Source organism: Neovison vison, chromosome 4 (genome assembly GCF_020171115.1).
Source record: "Neovison vison isolate M4711 chromosome 4, ASM_NN_V1, whole genome shotgun sequence".
NCBI classification, from domain to species: Eukaryota; Metazoa; Chordata; class Mammalia; order Carnivora; family Mustelidae; genus Neogale; species Neogale vison.
In genome coordinates this window covers 214,624,928-214,637,808 of record NC_058094.1, presented here as the reverse complement: position 1 = coordinate 214,637,808, position 12,881 = coordinate 214,624,928, and the positions used below count along the sequence as shown (strand labels likewise).

General features: G+C 37.2%; 1 non-coding gene across 1 annotated transcript; it reads right to left on the bottom strand.

Annotated features, from left to right (window-relative positions):
- Window positions 1-8,051: 8,051 nt before the first annotated feature.
- Window positions 8,052-8,123, bottom strand: TRNAC-GCA. Its single transcript has one exon. It is a non-coding gene; the product is annotated as a tRNA-Cys (tRNA).
- Between the last annotated feature and the right edge of the window lie 4,758 nt (window positions 8,124-12,881).

Below are 12,881 nucleotides of genomic sequence, written 5' to 3'. Positions count from 1 at the left end.
TAGCTGACTCTGAGTCAAGAATAAATTTAAGAAGATAAGAGAGCTGGGATTGCCTTCCTTCCACTAAACAATCATAAAGGTCTTGAATAACTTCCCCCAGAGAGATATCCCCCAAAAAACCTATACAACATAGAGGAATTAACTCTTGAGGATTCCATGGAAGGCCATTTGTACAGAAAGCTCTAGAGAAAATGGAGATGACTCATCAGTGCTTTGATTCTGACCAGGGAAGCAAATAATGAACCTAATACATACTAGGAACTGCATCTGAAGTGATACATTTTGAACGTATTAGCCAGGGCCAATGAGGAGAGCAGGGATAAAGATTAAAAAAACAAAACAAAGCAAAAAAAAACCCTACTATTTACCACAGACAGATTTGATAGAACAGAGATTCCTGGCCAACAGAAACAATGTTACTTGGGATTCCAGAAAACCACCTATGGAGCCATCATACAGAATATGAAGGCAAGGAAACGATGGTATTAGGGATCCCACTGGGCTTTACAGCATGTCATATTTAATAAGAGATGGTAGGGGGCAGAAAACAGACACCCCAAGAAAATGGGCTGTGGCGAGCTCCACTGAATGGAGACCTCCTCCCCGTAGCAGGTGGAGCTCTAGAGATAAAGATTCTATGTCATAATGAGTACATTCAGTTATCTTACGGGACCAAGCACATAACGTCAATGACTTGGAAGCCAAACCAGAGGATAGGGAGTGATGGGTAAGATGAGGCCCAAAGGAGCACTCTCCCACCTAAAGACAACGATGGATACTCTGTCTCAGCTAATGGTTGCCACTAAGGAATTGGCACTAGAATTGTCATATTATCTGATTTTTCAAGAAAGGTTGGAATATTTTTGTGTGAAATCAAACTCTTCTGTTAGCAACATTTTTTTTTTAAATTTTTAAAAATTCTCTGTAGGCCAATCAAAACATGTCCACAGGCCCCCGGTTTGTTATCTTTAAAATATGTCATCAGGCTCCTGGGCCTGAGGAAGCTGTTCACTCCTACTGGGTCTTACCATCCCCTTCTCCCAAGAGGAATGAGAGATGCGGGAAAACAATGACCATCACAAGGGAAAGCAATTTATTTTTTAGGGGTAAGACATAGTCCTCATTTACCTTGAATTTCACAAGTTCTACCACCACCTAAGTTAGTGATGTTAGCTCAAAATACACTTCGAGTTTCTTTTACTTTTTAAAAAATGTAAAGCTAAAATAGGACTATAATTTGCCAAATTCCAAACTGGTTCATAATGGTGCAATTCAAGCTTTTTGCATCATGTTAATGAAAATGGCATACTGACTGGGCATTTCACGCATTCAAAGATGCTGATGCAGCCCTCTAAAAATAAGTGAAGAGGAAAGACCCAACCACTGCCCCACCCCCAATAATCAGTTGATTAATCTTGCCACTGAGATGACCAGATATTTTGGTGCCGCGTAGATAGAGACAAGACACCACTTGCAAGGTCAGTCCAGTAAGTTTCAAGAGCACAGATTGGAGTTGATATTTTATAGTTCCCAGTATAGTATTAAATGTATTTCTATCTCCTTTTAGAAGCCATAGCTACTTTTAATGTGAAAAAACCTTTTCTTCTATATGGAAAATCACCTGCCTCTTACCACAATATTTCTACAAATGCGATTTTTTTCTTTTCTCTCTTTCTTTCTCTCTTTCTTTCTTTCTAACAATGAGGAAATTTCTAGCTGGAAAACACATTGGAAGTCAGCCTGGTCAAATATTTAAATTCAGTCAGGAAATTCATGCTATAGAACCCCCAACAAATGAGCAGTTGGTTTCTGCTGAAACAACTGGTGATTCTAACCAGTCTCTAAGAATTGCGGCTAGGATGGGGAATGGTAAACATGTGACTTGGAATCCTTCCCTCCACCTTCCCCCATCTCAGATCTGTGCATAATACAAGGAAAGATCCTTGCATTAAATCTCACTTACCGTGCTCTGCTCTCTCCTTAGTAAGCCTCAGCACCAACAAACACCCAACAGGCTGGCATCCCAAGCACCATTCGTGACTCACAAGTATCTGATTATTTAAAGCAGTGAAATATCACATTTGGCAGCTCTCCTGAGAGGCAGCTGCTGTGTTTAGCTAGTGTGTGAGCAGTTGGTGGGTCCTGCCCACTGGCAGGCCAAGTCAAAAATAGTTTGTGCCCACGTCAACAGTCAAAACCGCACGGTTTAACTGAAATCCCAGAACTTGTGGGGCTAACTTGGCCAAAATGAGGAGTAGAAAGCTGTATGAAATTCAGGCCCATAACCTTCCTAGTTTGTTTGCCTTTCTGTCTTCTGAAGAACAAATCAGTGGTGTGGTAGAATTGGCCTGAATTGCTTGAATCTGGGATGAAGATAAAATCCTATCATAAATCAGATGAATTCATTATGGACAAAGGATTTCAACGACTAAATAATAAATTATTTCAGTATTTTTTATAGAAAAATAGATTTGCTGTGGAAATTAGGTGTGTTTTTAAAATAGTTGATTCAATGTGGTGTAAAGGTACCCGTGGCTTCTAGAGATCTTCAAGTAATGTTCTGGAAACTGGTTATCCTAACCTTCTCTGCATGTGTCCATCACACAGCTCTTAATCCTTGGTTGGTTACATATTATTTAAATATCTCCCAATGAATGTCTTATCTTTTCACTTCTTCGCTAGTAAGTTCACATCAAAAAAGAGTGCTTAATTTGATGCAGTGTGATTAAAATTTTCTTATACATTTTGTTTCTTATGTATTTTGTTTAAGAAATATTTGGATCATAAAGTTTAGAAAAAAAACCTTTTTCCTAAAAGGTTTACAATTTTTATTTTTGCCTTTGAGATATAAACCAAAATCGTTTTATGTGTACGGTGTGAGGTAAGAATCTAATTTCATTTTTTCCCAACATGATAAATTGTTAGCACTTATTTTCTACTAAACTAGAGTGCTAATTCTATTGAAAACCAAAATGTCACAAATGTAGGTTCTGTTTCTAGGATCTTGATATCTTGATCCTTACTCATGAGTCAGGCTGTGCACCAAGCACAAACACTGCAGCAATGAACGCAGCAAATACAGAGTAAGTTGACACTCTGTTGAGCAAATTTCCACACCAGATTGTTCTTAGGAAAGTTTTGGCCATTGAACTTCCCTTAAACATCTGGAATCAGCATGTCAAGTTTCTCAAAATTTCCTATTGGTATTTTTATTAAAATTGCATTGAATCTCTAACTTAACTTACAGAGAACAGGTATCTTGGGATATTAAATTTTCTGATTCATTCATTGGATTCATTTGTTTATTCATTTAATTCTTCCTTAACATCTTTCAGAAAGTTTTCTAATTTTCGCTAAAAAAGTCTTATGTAGTATTTGTTAATTTAATCCTATGCACCCTTATACTTTTGTGCTATTACATTTTTGTTTGTAGATAGCATACAAAAATTCAGTTAACTTTTGTATGTCGTATAGCCAGATGCATTGTTAATATCTCTTATTAATTCTAACAAGTCTGAAGACATTTTGGATATTTCTATCTGGAAAACTATTTTCTGCAAATAATAGCAATTTTTTTCTTCATATCTTTCATTATTTTTCTTTTGTGTTATTCTGGCTATCCTTAATGCACTAAAACCAAGAAAATAATATTGACTAGAAGCAGTTTTATTGTTCATTCTTGTCTTCTCCCTAATTTTATAGAGAATGCTTCTCTTTTTTTTTTTTTTACTAATAATAATGTTTTAAAACACATTTTAATATATAACATTTTTCTGGTTAAGAAAGTTTTCTTCTGGGACACCTGGGTGGCTCAGTGGGTTAAGCCTCTGCCTTTGGCTCAGGTCATGATCTCAGGGTCCTGGGATTGAGCACTGCATCAGGCTCTCTGCTCAGCAAGGAGTTTGCTTCCCTCTCTCTGCCTACTTGTGATCTCTGCCTATCAAATAAATAAATAAATAAAAATTTGAAAAAAAGAAAGGTTTCTTCTATTCCTACTTTGAAAAATAATTATAATAAATGAATTAATTAATTAATTAATTAATTAGATAGAGAGAGATCACAAGTAGGCAGAGAGGCAAGCAGAGAGAGAGAGGAGGAAGCAGGCTCCCTGCTGAGCAGAGAGCCCGATGTGGGACTCGATCCCAGGACCCTGAGATCATGACCTGAGCCGAAGGCAGCGACTTAACCCACTGAGCCACCCAGGCGCCTGAGTGTTGAATTTTATCAATTTTTTCCATCGTTTGGGAAAATCGTGTTTGGTTTCTCTTTTGATCTGTTGATGTAGTGAACTTAATTTCTAGAATGTATAAAAAAATAAAATATTCTTGTATTTCTGGGAAAATAACACTATTTATTAAGGATATGTGATCTTGCTATGCATAGCTGGATTTAGCGTGCCAATGTTTTGCTCTGGATTTACATACATCCATGTTCCCAAGTAAGATGGCCTATTATTTTCTCTTCTCATGGTGCTCTTGTTTGGTTTTAGAAACAAGATTACATTAACTTCCTAGAATGTGTTGAGAGAATATTCTTTTATTTTTTCTATTACCTGGCAGGTGTCAAATATTAGAACTACCTCTTAAAAGTTTGGTAGAATTCTTGGGATGCCTGGGTGGCTCGGTGGGTTAAGCCGCTGCCTTCGGCTCGGGTCATGATCTCAGGGTCCTGGGATCGAGTCCCACATCGGGCTCTCTGCTCAGCAGGGAGTCTGCTTCCCTCTCTCTCTCTCTCTCTGCCTGCCTCTCCATCTACTTGTGATTTCTCTCTGTCAAATAAATAAATAAAATCTTAAAAAAAAAAAAAAGTTTGGTAGAATTCTTTTGGGACACACCCTGCAGCTAGTATTTTTTCTTTGTGGGAAAATTAAGATTACTCAGTTGATTTAATGGTTACAGAAATTTTCATGCTTTCTATTTCTTCTAGAGCCAGTTTAGATAAAAATATATGTTTCTAATAATTTGTATGTTTCATTTACGTTTTTAAATCTATTGACATAAGCCAAAGCTTGGTGTTTTCTTATTATTTTTTGATACAGATACTTCCTGTATCTGTAATTATAACACTTTTCTATACTTAATCTTAGATATTTTTATCTTCTTTAATTTTGATTGATCTCATCAGATACCTATTCTATTAATCTTCTCAAAAAACTACTTTTGGTTTTGTCATTCTAACTTCTTTATCTTTGATTTTTTTTATTAATTAATGTTTCTAACATAATTATAGACTTTTTTTGTATATTCTGAGTATACTGTGCTGCTCTTTTACCCTCTTCTTAAGATGACTAATTAGCCCATTAATTTTAATTTCTTTTACAGTAGTAAAAAAGCCAAACTAATATTTGCAACTAGTAACAATTATAGATATTTTCATATTATATTTCTATAGTTTAATAATATCAAAATATCATGTACATTTATAAGTACTTTAAAATTAGTTATTAGAGTCACCACTAGATACTATTATTCAATAAATGAACAAGGAAGCACATATATTACTAAATCCCAAATTTAAAAAATTACTTTGATAATTCTATTTTAGGTAATTGGTTTTCTTCATACTTTTATGTATTTTATTTTATGCACTAGGGATCACTAGTATGTGAAGAATACTATGGATTTCATCATATTTCCAAGGAGAAAAAAATAAAGTTTTAAAAAGTTTTTTAAAAAAGCGCTCTTTGGTAGAGCTTAATGCAGGATTCTCAGGTTTAGCTTCCTCACCTTACCAGGGGCTGACTTCTAGATCCCATTGCTTTATAGATGTTTTCCTTCATGTAACCATACTTTACCATTCCCTCCTTGCTTTCCTTTTTACAACTAACTTCCCTTTTCAGTTCACTGGATTTTATTTTTGTTAGTTGACTTTTGCTCTTAGATTTTTTTTCTAACTTCATAGCAAACCTAATAATGAATTAAATATTGTGTTTTGGGCAATTTATCAAAGATCTCATTGTATTTTAGCAGAAGACTATGTAGCCTGGTTTCCTACCAGAAATAGGAGTTTTGTCCAAGATTTCCTAACTCTTACTTAAGCTAAGCTGGGAGAAACATTTACCATCTCTCATGAAAAATTCTGATTTCCATGATTTTTGTTCAAGAGGACTGTATGAAGAACAGCTTTCCCCAGTGAGACCTCATACTTCTGACACATAGAGCCCTGAAGCATTTTCTTAATTGCAAAATTCAACATGTTTATATGGCAGACTAATCCTCAGGTTTTAAACATCCACTGCTGCCACCTGTTTTGAAAGGGACATGCACTGTTCTCTCTGGTGAGATGGAGTGTGTGGGAACATCACAGACAATTCTGGAGGGCTCGACCCTCCATCAGGCAGGGCTCAGTAGCCATCAACTTTCCCTGCCCCGTCAGCCCTCACAGCCAAAGCTTCAGAGTACTCCTCGGCTGACACTGCCATCTCAACCCCAGTTTCCCTTAGAATTTATCCAATGACCCGGAATCGATTCTTTCTTTTTTCTTAAACCCTACAGAATCCACTGATTGATTACTCTTACTGTAGCTTTTAAGATTCTGAATCTCAGTATCTTTTTGTTTAAATTCCTACCTAAAGCATGTAAAAGAAAGAAAGCAAACTACTGGTAGAGGAATAAGTCTCTCTTAAACCATAGAAACTCATCTAGATAGATAGATAGATGATAGACAGACAGGCATATATACATACACACATGCACAATGTATTATACATACATATGTGAAGGGCACCACTTGTTTCATTGATTTGTATCAAGGCTGTTCTCTGACGACTATTGAGGTTAATGAGGATGGTGATACTTGAGCCGTTGTTTTCCTTCGCTTCTAAGTAATTCTGCATCGGCTGCTCTAACTTGCATTTCAGCACTCTCTAAACCTTCATCGGCATTCGTTGTTATGTTCCCTTTAGGCTGTTCAAATCGCACAAGCAAAACATTTTCTTGTTTTAACTTATATTTCTGTGCCTGGTGATAGGGAGTATTTTATCTTGTTCTTGCCTAAGTTATCCTAATATAAACTCATTCTTCTTCCAAGATATGCCTTACTTTACAAACGTAGGCCAGATTGTGGCCACGGTAATAATTAATTACCTGTTTTCTTGTAGTCTTTTTGGATGAACTCTAGGGAGTGATTATTTTCCAGGGTGATCAGATCTAATTCCTCTTGCCTTTCTGCTCAAATTCTTTTATTGCTCCAGACTCACTTGTTTTAATTATCTAGGGATTGAACTAAATAAACTGAATAATTTCAAGTACCTAAATAACGGCGTCAGTTCTTTCTGGGGTTGACTGCAGCCTTAGGATATTTTTGTAAGACTTCAAAACAGTCATTTGATTTGGTTGTAACTTCAAACATTTATAGATATTTGTCAGAGGAAGGTCCTTGAGGAGAGTCAAATCCAGCCCTGCTATTTTGTAAATCTGGCAACTCATATCCAGAAATGTAGACTGATTTATGAATATTACAGAGGAAGTTACTGGTAAATCTTGGTTTACAACCCAGATGTCCCAGTGCTTTTTCTACTTATTTATAACCATTATGTCACCATACACATATTTCCGAATTGGAAAAAGAAATTACGACAATACATTTCATATATTCAGATAGACATTGGTATGTTGACTCCAGGAAATGTCAGTTTTTCTCTGATCAAGGATATCAATCTTTGGGATGGGAGGAATCTGTTTAACCCACACTCAACTTGGTTTTTGCTTGATACTTTTGAACTATTAAAATGAAAACAAGGAGGCTATCACTGGTTTAAGAAAATTGTCAGATAGGCAGCTATAGATTGGGTCTGATTTAATGATGTTTCTAGTATCTTTTTTTTTAATTAAAGGTTTTACTTATTTATTTGTCAGAGAGAGAGGGAGAGAGAGCCAGCACAGGCAGACAGAATGGCAGGCAGAGGCAGAGGGAGAAGCAGGCTCCCTGCCGAGCAAGGAACCCGATGTGGGACTTGATCCCAGGACGCTGGGATCATGACCTGAGCCGAAGGCAGCTGCTTAACCAACTGAGCCACCCAGGCATCCCAACACGAAAAATCTGGCTTGGAGAGGGGGCACCCGGATATGAACCGGGGACCTCTTGATCTGCAGTCAAATGCTCTACCACTGAGCTATACCCCCACCGTGCCTATTTCTAGTATCTTTTTAAAAGAAAGACATTTCAGGGCCAGTTCAAGAAAAAAAATAGCTTGACTGGAGTTAGTGACTTAATGAGTGACGTTTTTCTGCACAGAGTCACTCTGAACATGAAATTCAGCTTCTAAAGCACTTGCCCCCAAAACCCAACCCACACAAAGAATTTAGGAGTATAGTAATTTTTTTTTTAAACTGGAATCTGTTGCAGCTTCAAATTTCTGCATAGGAGGAGATTATGAATAGCAATCATGTTAGAAGAAGAGGTGGGTAGGGGACACGTTTTGAAGATGTTTTTGTGCACAAACTCACTATTTTGGCTGAGATTGTGTGGGCTTTTGTTTTCCTTTTGTTTTTGTTGTTTGTTGTTGCTGACCAAGAAGGCATTTGAATCTAAGAAATTTCTTTATTCAAAGAACCTTCTGGTCAGCCTGCTGGACCTTCCCTGCCACAGATCCAGTATATAACACGTTATGCCTTATTTCTCTTCCATCTTTCTCTTCTCTCTGAGCCCTCACCTCTCTTCTCACTGCATGAAGAACAAAAAAATCTTTTCCACTAGCATATTTGCCCTTCTCTCTGACGCCTTGGCACCAAAATGCCTTCTGCGAACACTTAAATAAAATTCCAGCCAAAGACAGCTCCCTCTATAAGAGCCATTCTACAGCCAGTTATTTAGGCGATAACATCTTTCGACCGTATTATACAATAAGCAAAGAGTCAGCTATGAGGGCTTAATGGAGATGTAGCGTTTACCATTGTACTTTACAACCACTAACCTCTGAACAACTCTAAACTACAGCACTTAACAACCTTCAAGCTCTGCTTATCTTTCTCTACTTGCCTAAATTCATTCCCCTCCTGATCAAGTACTTCTCTATGAATAAAGTGAACATTCTCTTGCTAGTTGTACCTGATTCTCACCTTGTTCTTAGGCAAACTTTTTCTTAGGCAGTTTTTTTCAGCCCTCCTCTGCACTGAAGAGACCTTTTTTTCCCAGTTTCCCATTTGGTCCCAAATGGCTTTCACCACTTAACCTAGTTCTCCTATATAAAGCAATAATTAATAACCTGCAACTTCTACAGAATTATGAAAACATATTCTTCTCTTCCTTTATTCATTGTTTGCAATTCAACCCAAACACCCAAATACCTATTACTGTTCTGTTCTAGAGCTTTAGAGTGAAAATGGTGGTCTCCCATTCCCATTCTTCCAATAGCATATACTAGCAATAATTTTGAACTTTTACATTGAAAACACTCCTTTGAAACTTCTTTCACTAAAAAGATGCCAAAATAATGACAATAGAGTATTTTCTTCAAAAATGTCCATATCTTTGTAATGATTTTAGAGTTTCAAGATTAATAGATTTAATTATCCTATCAGATCCTCTTATTTATCTATTTATCTATCTATTTATTTATTTCACAGCGACATAGAGAGAGCGTGCACAAGCAGGAAAGGGGCAGAGGGAGAGGGGGAGGGAGAAATTCAAGCAGACTCTGCACCATGCTCAGAGACTGTCGGAGCGTGGAGGCGGTCTTGATCCCTCGACCCTGAGATCATGACCTGAACTGAAATCATGAGCTGGATGCTTAACCAACTGAGTCACCCAGGTGCCCCCAGATCCTCATTTTTAAAAAGAAATATTTAATATTCATTCTATGCTCTCAGATTACAATTTTATTCCCCCTGTTTTTCAGCCTCTGATAGAAGTCTCTATTCAATTCTTACGTAAAACCATGTTGTAACAAGGGAATTTAATGTCACCAGGAGAATGGCTTCTGCTGAGCTCAGTTGCATAGTGGGGTAGACAAAGCCACATCTGTAAGAGCTCTTACAAGGGCTCCTGCTTCAGCACTCCCAAGTAAATTGCTTCAGGACTCTTCAGATCAATGACATACTTTGATTGTCACCCTCGGTCATGAAAATAATTTTCAACAGTCGATGTCTTAAAGTAAACACTGCTCTCACAAAATATTCTCTGTAGTTCCTATTTCTTATCTATGCCCTTTAATATAACCATTTGGCTAGCCAAAGAAATAATTTAGTTCACATGGAGGGGGAAGGCAGGCAGCCAGGAGAGAGGATGGACAACAGATCAGAAGTGCATAGACTTAATTCTGCAAGCATGAGGACAGGAGGCAACATTATGCTTAATAAATGGGCATTTTCTAGAAAATACCACTTGGTTTTTGATAAGGCTGCAGCTACCAGCCAGTTGAGACAGGCATGACATTGATAGACAGTGATCCCTAAGGTATGGTTGGGTGCAAAAGAAACTCACATAGGGTGATGAGCAGTAAGGAGGGCAAGTGAGGTGATGACCACGGGGTGTTATATGCAACTGATAAATTACTGAATGCTACATCTGAAATTAATGATATACTATATGTTGGCTAATTGAATTTAAATTTAAAAAGAGGAAAGATTACTTCACCATATTGTTGAGGATCCTTCTCTGGGCTCTCTCTCTGTTTGCAAATGACACTAGAAAGCACTGATATCCAAGATCTATAAGGAACTCAAACTCAACACTCAAAGCACAGATAATCATGTCAAAAAATGGGCAGAAGACATGAAAAGACACTTCTCCAAAGAAGACATACAAATGGCTAACAGACACATGAAAAAATGTTCATCATCATTAGCCATCAGGGAGAGTCAAATCAAAACCACATTGAGATACCACCTTACACCAGTTAGAATGGCCAAAATTAACAGGAGAGGAAACAACAAGTGTTGGAGAGGATGTGGAGAAACGGGAACCCTCTTACACTCTTGGTGGGAATGTAACTTGATACAGCCACTTTGGAAAACAGTGTGGAGAGTCCTCAAAAAAATTAAAAATAGAGCTACCCTATGACTCTGCAATTGTGCTACTAGGCAGTAAAGTAGTGAAAAGTAGTGAAGTAGTGAAAAATAAAGGCCATATGTACCCCAATGTTCATGGCAGCAATGTCCACAATCGCCAAACTGTGGAAAAAGCCAAGATGCCCTTCAACAGATGAATGGATAAAGAAGATACGGTCCATATATATGATGAAATATTACACAGCCATCAGAAAGGATACCCAACTTTTGTATCAACATGGACGGGACTGGAGGAGATTATGCTGAGTGAAATAAGTCAAGCAGAGAAAGTCAATTATCATATGGTTTCACTTACTTGTGGAGCATAAGGAACAACAGGGAGGACATTAGGAGAGGGAAAGGAAAAGTGAATTGGGGGTAAATTGGAGGGGGAGATGAACCATGAGAGACTGTGGACTCAGAAACAAACTGAGGGTTTTTTGGAGGGTAATGGGTGAGCCTGATGGTGGGTATTAAGGAGGGCATGCATTGCACTGGCTATGGTATACCAACAATGAATCTTGGAACACTGAAAAAATAAAATTAAATTTTAAAAAAAGAAAAAGAAAAGAAAGAAACTCACATATCTACCACATCATGAGGTTCTTTAGGTAAATTTTTCATTCTTCTCTAGACCTCAAATTATTGAAAATAATATTGGCCCTCTCCTGGTAAAGAAAAGATGTGATTTTTTACTAAGAAAATACTGGGAAACACTTTCTTGGCCACTTAATTATTTTTCATAGCTGACCTCAATTTCTTCAGCATAACCTATAACTTCAAACCAACAAATAAACACTGAATACCTAGACCTTGCAAGTTGGAGAAGCATTTTAGCTGAATATATGCTTAATATGGCTAAGCTTGCTGCTACAGATAATTTTTGTTGTTTTTTAGTTTTCGGATCACTTCTTAGCCAGGAGCTAAGAAGGAAAAAAAAAATAGATGCATTATCTTGAAAAGACAAGAACATGATTGACAAGTAGGAAGTGGCCCCCAAGCTAGTTCCAGTCAATTTTCTGAACAAAAGATTCATTCTCAATCTTTTTTCCCACATGAAACAGGCCTAACTGGGGGATTCTTATATAATCCAAAATCTGTAGGATGATTATAAACAGGAACTGAGATTTTCAGCCATCAGGTAAAGAATGAGGCTAAAAGTTTTCCACTTGGGTTATAAAGGAAACTACGGATTTAAAAGAAAATCTTGAGGGTACCAATTCTGACATCTTATTATCCTTAGTTAGTGCGTTAACAGTTCCTAAGGTTCTTTAGGTCTTCAGGAATCTCATTTTATTTTGCTTTTATTATCACCATTCCTTTCCCATCCTTTAATGTGTGTGTGGGTGTATATTATGACCTCAACTTACAATCTAAATGCACATGATATTTCAATCCTATGAAGTACCTAGAAATAACCAAATCTCTCTCCAGACATTGAAAAAAATCTGTGTCCATTTTTGTAGGTTAAATAATCCCTATCCCAATAGTCTTTTCACACAGAATTATTATTTTCAAAACTAAATGCCTGGTTAGTTTCTTAGAGAATCTTTAAAATGTCTACATATGTCTAAGCTGGTGGAGCCCAAAAAAAGACTCTAACCAGTCTCTAATAGTGAAGATTAATGTAAGTCTTGCAACTTCTTCTCCTAAATGTTTGAATATAGAAATGTGCAGTTGGAAGAATCTCATCTCCAAGTGATTCCCTTAGTATCCCACAAGTACAGAAGTAGGTTGGTCGCAACCCTTCTGTGAATTTCAACCATGTGGAGAAGAAACCATAACCTCCCACAGCTACCACCCTCCATCTCTGTGGGAGCAAGCTCACAAGTCCTTCCTGCTCTCCATTCCGTGAGTTACCAAGGAAACTGTGTGTCACATAAATATACTTGG